Here is an 8,409-nt window from a genome sequence, read left to right on the forward strand (position 1 = left end):
AACACTTCTATAACTTTAAATGTAAATGATTTATCATTTTTGTATCACTAGGTACAATGAGGAAAAAAAAGGTTAAGAAAACATGGAATTTTCTGATCGATTTGGTGTCTTCGGCAAAGTGTAAGGTATTGCTGAGGACTAGTTATTGTAAAAATATCAAACTTTCAGTTCTCAGCGACTACAATCATCAAGCCAGAATTTTCATCTCCCAACTTTGACTGCCCTTCTTTTTGTAGCGAGATTCTCAATTAATTCGTGGACGGTTCCCAATCCCCCTCTAGCGTTTTTTCTTTGCGGTTTTCTGAGATAGCAAAAGAATCTTCGGCGAGTGTACGTCAACGAGATAAAGAAAAGGAGTGTTAAAAGCAATTTCCATCATGCCAAATACAAATTTATGGAAAACTGTGGTAGTGCAGGCCAAAAGAGCGCCGGGCTAGCATGTTGTTAGATTCTCTCCTCTCTAAACGTATTCGTGTGTGACTCGGATCGGCAAAGAAATGATAGGCGGATAGGCAAAGAAATCCACGAAGTATTTGTGTCGCTGGGAGAAGCGATTGAGCAAGTCTCTGGCAGCTCGCGAATGGTTGCGAGCTCTGATTTCTGATCTTTGAACCGAAAATCAGGACCCTTGTTTTAAAACAGGCCTGCCCAACGTCCGGCCCGGAAAGCCATTCCATCCGGCCCGCGACGGCTTTTCAAAATAGTTCTATGACCGGCCGTTGAGGCTGTTCATGAAGTATTAAATAAATAAAATTATTGTCTGAATTAAATCAATAAGCTTGAGATCAAATTTTAACATATAGTAGGAACATTCTTCATGTTTGAATTTAATTCTTATAATTTTTAAATTGATGTTTTTGATTGAAAAATTGTGCAGAAAAACAAAACTATCCATTTTGTAAAATTATGAAAAAACTTAAAATTTACAAAAAAAAGACTAAATGTTTGTTTACTTCAAATTGAAGTTTGTTTTCTATTTTCTTTTTTTTAATAAATAGTTTAGCAAAAATAATGTATTTTTCCAGAACAACTTTTAATTGATTAAGTTTTTTTATAAGCTTAAAAAATCTAATTATTCATACTGAAAATAGATCGCTGCAAATATTTTAAAAATATTACAAAATTTATCACAAACTTCAAAAAATTGCAATGATCATTGAAATTCGAATGTTTTTTTTTATATATATATATCAAGGTATTTTAATGCAATTGTCAAACAAAATCTATACAATTTTAAACAATTAAACAAACAAAAATTTAAAAAAATCAAATAAACACATTTTTGAATGTTATCTTTGTTTTTCATTCTTATAATCAAGATATATGAATCATATTTGCAACACTAGTTCTTTTATGTATTTACTTTAAAAGAACTAGTCATAAGAAAATTGAAAAAAAAAAATGTGTTTATACTTTTTCAACTTTTATCAAATATTAGTTCCGGCCCGCCACTGCTTCAGAAAAATTAGATCTGGCCCGCAGAGCCAAAAGGTTGGGCACCCCTGTTTTAACCCTCTAACGCCCAGAGCTGTTTGCTTATCGTAAAAATAGTAAATGGCTTAAATTTGGTACAATAATGCAGGAAATACTTTACTTTGACCCACAAACATCGAATTGGGGCAAAAAAGTAGAATTTGAAGTGGTGCACCAGAGCACCATCAGGAATATGAACAACTTTTTTTTAAACCACAAAATCTCGTTTTCTTCAAATCTATTGGTTCATTTGTTTGAAAACGCTTCGAAATGTGTTAAAAACTACTTATTCTTTGCTGTAAGACCATATTTCTAAAGTATTAACTAAAAATTCTAAAATCTCTGCATTTTCAGGTTTCTTTGATTGGCTCATTCAAAACCCACAAACAACCATTTTCATGAAAAATTAAGAAAGTAATAAAACTATCGGTCTAATAACGATGTTTTGTCTTGTTTATGAATAGTCAAAACGTTTTGATAAAAATAAGCTTTTTCTGTAATTTAGAAAAAAGTGCTCCTGAATATTTAGTTGCTCATATGCCTAGGTGGTGCTCTGGTGCACCAAATGAAAAAGGTTGAAACACACTTAAAACCGGTCCAAACTCACAATGTTATTCACAGGGGTTCTTGTCCAAGGTTCAAATGATAGCAAAACATTTTTTGTTTCATAAAATTTTGTGTTTGGTATTTTTTACGGGCTTTCGAAAACAGGTCTTATTTATTTCCCTAAAATTGGCCCATTTTTGTTTACATTTCACACTGTAACTTTGCTTGTGTTTAACCAAATTTGATGAAATTTGGGGAGATGTTAGTATACATTCTACATGAACACCTGCAACTTAAAGCACCATGAAAAGTTGTGTCAGTTCCGAGATATTTGAGTTCAAAGTTTTGGTGCTCTGGAGTAACCATGGGCGTGAGAGGGTTAAAAAAATCATATTTCATAATTTTTGTTGCGGGGTTTTGCGTTAACAAAATTTGGTAATTTAAAAATTCCCTTTTTCACTTTAAATTTGCCTTCCTCACTTAGAATAGGCTATAAAGTAAACAATAAAATGTCTAATTGGTCCAGTCTAGGGCCTCACAGTTTGGTATTGAAAATTTTGTAGTTTGATTTAGCTGTTTAGACGACTACAAAAAAGAGTGATCTTCTACATAACCTCAAAGGGTTGCCAGTTTCTTCAAAGGCGGAATCTGTATTTTCTCGTCAAAAAGTCTGCAGTTTTTTTTAAATCGAAAAAAATCTATTTCAAGCTAAATTATTATATAAATGTGAGGAAGGCTTTAATCACCTAAAGGTAGATTGAGTAACGTTTTTCACTGAATATTCCCCATCAATAGGCACCACCTTGCAGCACTAAAAGGACATACTAAAAAATGGAGGAAAAAAATCGTTGCTTCAAAAGAAAAATATATTTTTTAAGTATCATTTTTGTATGGACAGTTGCCAAAATTGTATGAAGATGACACAAAATGTCTTTTTTGGTCAGAAGGAAGGACCCCACAATGTTTGTGCTAAATAAAAAATAGCTGCGAAGGCTTCAAAAATCCGCGGTGAGTTTTTGATTATTCAAATTGACCGTTAAATTGTTGACAATGGATTTTGAATGATTTAACGAAATGTAATGTCTAATATGATCGCTTTTTTCTTCGTCTCGTCGTTTTCTAATCAAATTGATGACTTTTGTGACCATTTTGAATAAACGCAAGTAGATATTCCTGAACCAAAACGCAAAGTGTAAGTAAGTGTAGATTGATCAAATTGCCATAAGAAAAGAAAACAACAAGAAGTTCCCCCAACAATTGATCAAATTAGTCAACCAATTTAGAAAAAAAACTGAGTCATTTCATCAGACACTAGCACAATTACATCCAACCAACCAACCGCGTCATTCTGATTTTGTACCGATCCCAATTAATCCCCTCTCCCAAGATCCGATCCGATGAGACAAGTTTGATTTTTTCCCTAAACTTTGCACCGTTTGAATAATTTCCACTGCGCTACGCCGAAAACCTTGATAAATATCGAAACCAACTCTTTCTCACCGCTGAACGACAATCGAGCTTACAATCCCCGTCTTTCTCTCACTCTCTCACGAGAGAAATTCCTCTCGAATGCACCGTAGAAAAGCTTGCCCAATCGGATCGGGGTTGCGAGAGCGGTGACTCGCCGGAATCGATAACTCTTTTTTTCGAGAATTAAAAACGAATTCATGATCGAACGCGAGAGCGAAATGAATCTGCAAATGGGAGAATGAACCTAAAATTGAAGTAGTCAAATTTATTAACACATATCCCCACTCATTAAAACAAATAATAAATTACTACCAGTAGCTGTATCTAACAACGTGTAAAACTACAACAAAAAGTATTATGCAAACATATTAAAATAGAGCAGATATAAAACAAAAGTAAATCGGATCCAATATAAATAACTCGTAGAACTTATGGTGGAACAGAGCATGATAGTGTAGTTTAAAAACAACAACAAAAAAGTCCAAAATTATTCAAAGTAAAACAAACAAAAAAGGTTTTATTTCATACAAACAATAAATGCCAACAGAGAGTCGAACCAGCATATAAAAAAATATAAAACTAGATAAAAGAGTATAGTTCGAATCTCCTGCAAACTAAGAAGAAGAAAACACAAAACTTAAAAAAGGATCAAAATCGCTATCGCTGCTGCTGAGTAGGTTTCATTTTCCAACACTCACTCACAAGCACACACGCAAACCGTCATTGGCCTTCATTTTGCTCGCTAACGAGATGAAAAATAAATGCAACACAACTCGCCAGAAACTCTTTGAAAAAAAAAACTACAAGAAAAACAACAATCTAGACGACGATTTTTCTTCAGATTTTCATCCCGCAAAAAAGTGAATCTTGGCTACTCGCTCTCCCGTTGCTCGCGACGATGATGATGATGATTGCAGATTTATCGGCGATATCTAATTGATTACCAAACTATAGCACTGTGTACTACTACATTAGGCGTATTAGATCAAGAAATAATGAAATTAAAAAAGAGCGCAGACACAGCTAATAATAATATACTAAATAATTAATACTACTAAAGACAGGAGCAGAAAATTATTCGGAAGCAAGCTACTATAGTAAGAAAAAAGTCTAATCGTAATCATACAATTTAAAATTGAAAAAAAAAACAATTCAGCTAAGTTTTATTCGTGCTGTTTTAAGCATATGGAAATTAAATGGAACAATTGTTTGATAAAATAAATTTAAATAAAAAATATTTGAAATAATAAAAAAAGAACTTGTTTCATTACTAACCAACTGAAAAAAAAATCCATTTTAGGTTTTTGCTCTTTTATTATTATTATTTTACTCTTTTGGTGGTTATGGTCCAAAAATTTCACCCTAATTTTTCATGTAAAATCTGAATTTGCAATCGGAGGGTTTTTTTGATTGATAAAGATCATCGTTTTTTTTTTTTGCTCAGTCGTCGCAAAAGCCTTCTCGATCTTTTTTTAGTGGATTTGTTTCAAAGTGAATTTTTTTCATATAAGAAATCGTGATGATCGGAAAAACCGGTTAATTTGTTTGAAAAATGTTAATTATCGATTTTTATTTTATTTTTTTCTTTCAGCAAATATCAGTCCAATCAATTGTTTATAGATCAGTATTGAAAAAAATACACAAGTGCTAGCACAAGAGTTTATTTTTTTGTAAAACGGTGATTAAGACCAAAAACGACCATTTGCCAATTCGACGTCGTCGTGCTATCTTGTCGCACCCGCCATTTCGACGTTCCGAGAAAAACGCGTTTTGATGTTTGACCTTGAATAAACAAAAAACAATAGCACGCAATGTAAACAATAATAAACACGGGTTGTTTGCTGACCATTATGTACACAGTACCGAAGTTTGGTTGATGTTGGTTGCTGGAGTCCCGAGTTATAACTACAAATGTTTACGGTAGTTTGACTTGTACGTGCGTCAAACGCGTTCTGACCTGAAATTCCTTTGGCCAGTTGTCGCACTTACATCAATTTTCAGGGAGCGACAAGATTGAAACTTCTTTCATATGAAAAGTGACAAAAATGCACGGAGTTTCGTTGAATATCTCAGGATTGAAATCAATTTCTTGGGGATCTGTGAAGGTCAAAAGGTGAGGCATTGTGAGCTGCACAAAATGGCGTTCTTAACTCAATTTAGTCCAAAATGCACGTATGACAAGTTAGCACGACGGCGACGAATTGCTTTGCGAGAAACCATGTTTTAGTAAATTTTTGAGTTATTTTTTTTTCTCACTGCGCATCGAGGTTTCAGTGTATTTAAAATGTTTAGTTATTTTTTTGGAAGGAATTATATTTTTCAATTTTTTGATTTGTAAAATTGTAATTTTGTATGATCGTGTCTTTTGAATTATTGAATTTTTATTTTTATGATTTCAGAATTTTTTAATTAAAGAGTAACTAAATTCCAAGTCTGATTTTCAAACATTTTGTAAAAAAAAATATTATTCATAATGCTTTATACATCATTACTGTAATGTATTTAGTTCAAAAAAAATCTTTATTAATTACGTGAATAAACATCATGCAATGAATTTTAAATAGTTAACAAGTTTTTTTTTTTAATGAATATGGTAATTTTAATCCATTTTTTCTTTCCGTAAGTTTTTTGAAAACTTTTTCTTACTCTTGTCTATTCCATAGTTATAAGTAATAATTTTTCGATTGAATTATGATGTAAAACATAGCTGAAAGGGACACCAAAACTCCGTTATGTACCTATAGAACTCATTGTAACTTGATTATTCACAAATAAAACCGAATTGAATTGAATTGAATAATCCATTTTTTCCGATCAAAATACTTTCAAAAAAAAACCCACGACTCTGGATTTCGATCAACCATCAAGGAACTACAATCAAAATTTTACTATCGAGAAATTACCATAAAAAAAATTGATGGTATTTAAAAAAAACAAAGTGTTGTTTTTATTTTTATAGTTTAAAACAAAATAAAGCATTTCTGATATTTCTCATTCAAGATTTTGCCTTCCTCACTGAGGTAAGGCTATAATCCTGCTCTAAAAATGAACTTTGTATAAAAACGTCGTAGACCCACCTTCATGTATACATATCGACTCAGAATCGAAAACTGAACAAATGTCTGTGTATGTGTGTGTGTGTATGTGTGTGTGTATGTATGTATGTGACCAACAAACTAGCTCATGTTTCTCGGCACTGGCTGAACCGATTTGACCCGAACCTGTTGCATTCGACTTGGTTTAAGGTCCCATAGATCGAGTTTTATACTGATTGAAGTTTCGATAAGTAGTTCTAAAGTTATGTATAAAAATGTGTTTTCACATATATCCGGATCTCACTTAAATGTATGTAAACTATGTCCGGATCCACCATCCGACCCATCGTTGGTTAGGTTATCAAAAGACCTTTCCAACGAATCCAAAACATTGAAGATCTGGCAACCCTGTCTCGAGAGATCCCGACTTAAGTGATATTGATGTACTTTTTGGAAGCCCGATCTCACTTAAATGTATGTAAACTATGTCCGGATCCACCATCCGACCCATCGTTGGTTAGGTTATCAAAAGACCTTTCCAACGAGTCCAAAACATTGATGATCTGGCAACCCTGCCTCGAGGTATGGCCACTTAAGTGATATTTATGTACTTTTTTATTCCGGATATTAAAAATAGATGAAATTTTTGTACAATTCCATCATATCAGCCATTGTTGATAATAAGTGAGGAAGGCTCCAACCACATAGGTGGATTAAGTTAGTTTTTTGTATTTATTTAAATTTTTTAGATTGAAATTTTAGATTTTTTATATTTCAAATTTCATAAATAAATAAAAAAAACAATAAAAAAATAAACAAATAAAAAAAATACAATCCATGATTTTAACATTTGAATGAAAAAAGTGTTTTAAAGTGCATTTTACACCTGCCCAGATGTTTTGCAATCTTTAGTTTCAAAAATAGCAAAGTATTGACTGTGCAACTGAATTTCACAAAAAAAAATATTGTTGATCGATCTCAAACATGCTAAATTTAATTTTATACGCAGGAAATGTATTTTAAATTATGTTTAGTTCATTTGACTTCTTTTTCAATTAAAATTTTGAATTTTTAAACAAATATTTTGCCCCCTGATTTTTCAGGCCGATTTTGAAAAGGGGGTGCGACATAAACTTCAAAAAATATTTGGAAACGGCCTTACTAGTTTTTAAAAATTTTAAAATTGTTATAATTTGTGTCGGAGCTTATTAATTTTTTTTTTCAAGTGTTGAATTTTTTCAGATTTTGGTTTTTTTATTCTATTTCTTTTTTCTATTTCGCAGTAGTCATACACATTTACCTTCTATTTTTTTTATTTCAGAAATTATAATTTTCAAAATTTCCCAAACTTTAAAATTAAAAAAAAAATTTCTTCAACTTTTGAATTTTTGAAATGTTTTAATTTTTACAATCGAGAAATTACAACCAAAAGTTTTTAAAGCAAAACAAATTCATAAATTTAAAAAATCAAGGCTGAAAAAAATTGAAAAAAAAGTTCAAGATATTTTTTAACATATCAGATTTCTTAAAATAATTTAACGGTGCACAGGGCATATATGAACCAGCGCTTTTGCACCAAGATTTTTTGTACTTACATTTTAGTACAGTCTAGACTCGATTATCTGAAGTTTCGATTATCAGAAGTGGCTATAAAATCACTCGAAAAACGAAATTCTTAATTTTTAATCCTCGACCCACCTTCATGTATACTTATCGACTCACCAGCTCAAACACATTTATTAATTAAATTGAAATCCTATCAGGTTTACGGAAAGTCTTGATTCAGATGAACTCCAAGCGTGCGGAAACGTCCTTTTTTATGCAATTTTGGTAGTTCGTTAGAGCTTCGTAGTCCGATTTCGAACAGAGAAAACAAAAAATATAA

Source organism: Culex quinquefasciatus, chromosome 2 (genome assembly GCF_015732765.1).
Source record: "Culex quinquefasciatus strain JHB chromosome 2, VPISU_Cqui_1.0_pri_paternal, whole genome shotgun sequence".
In the NCBI taxonomy this organism is placed as follows: Eukaryota; Metazoa; Arthropoda; class Insecta; order Diptera; family Culicidae; genus Culex; species Culex quinquefasciatus.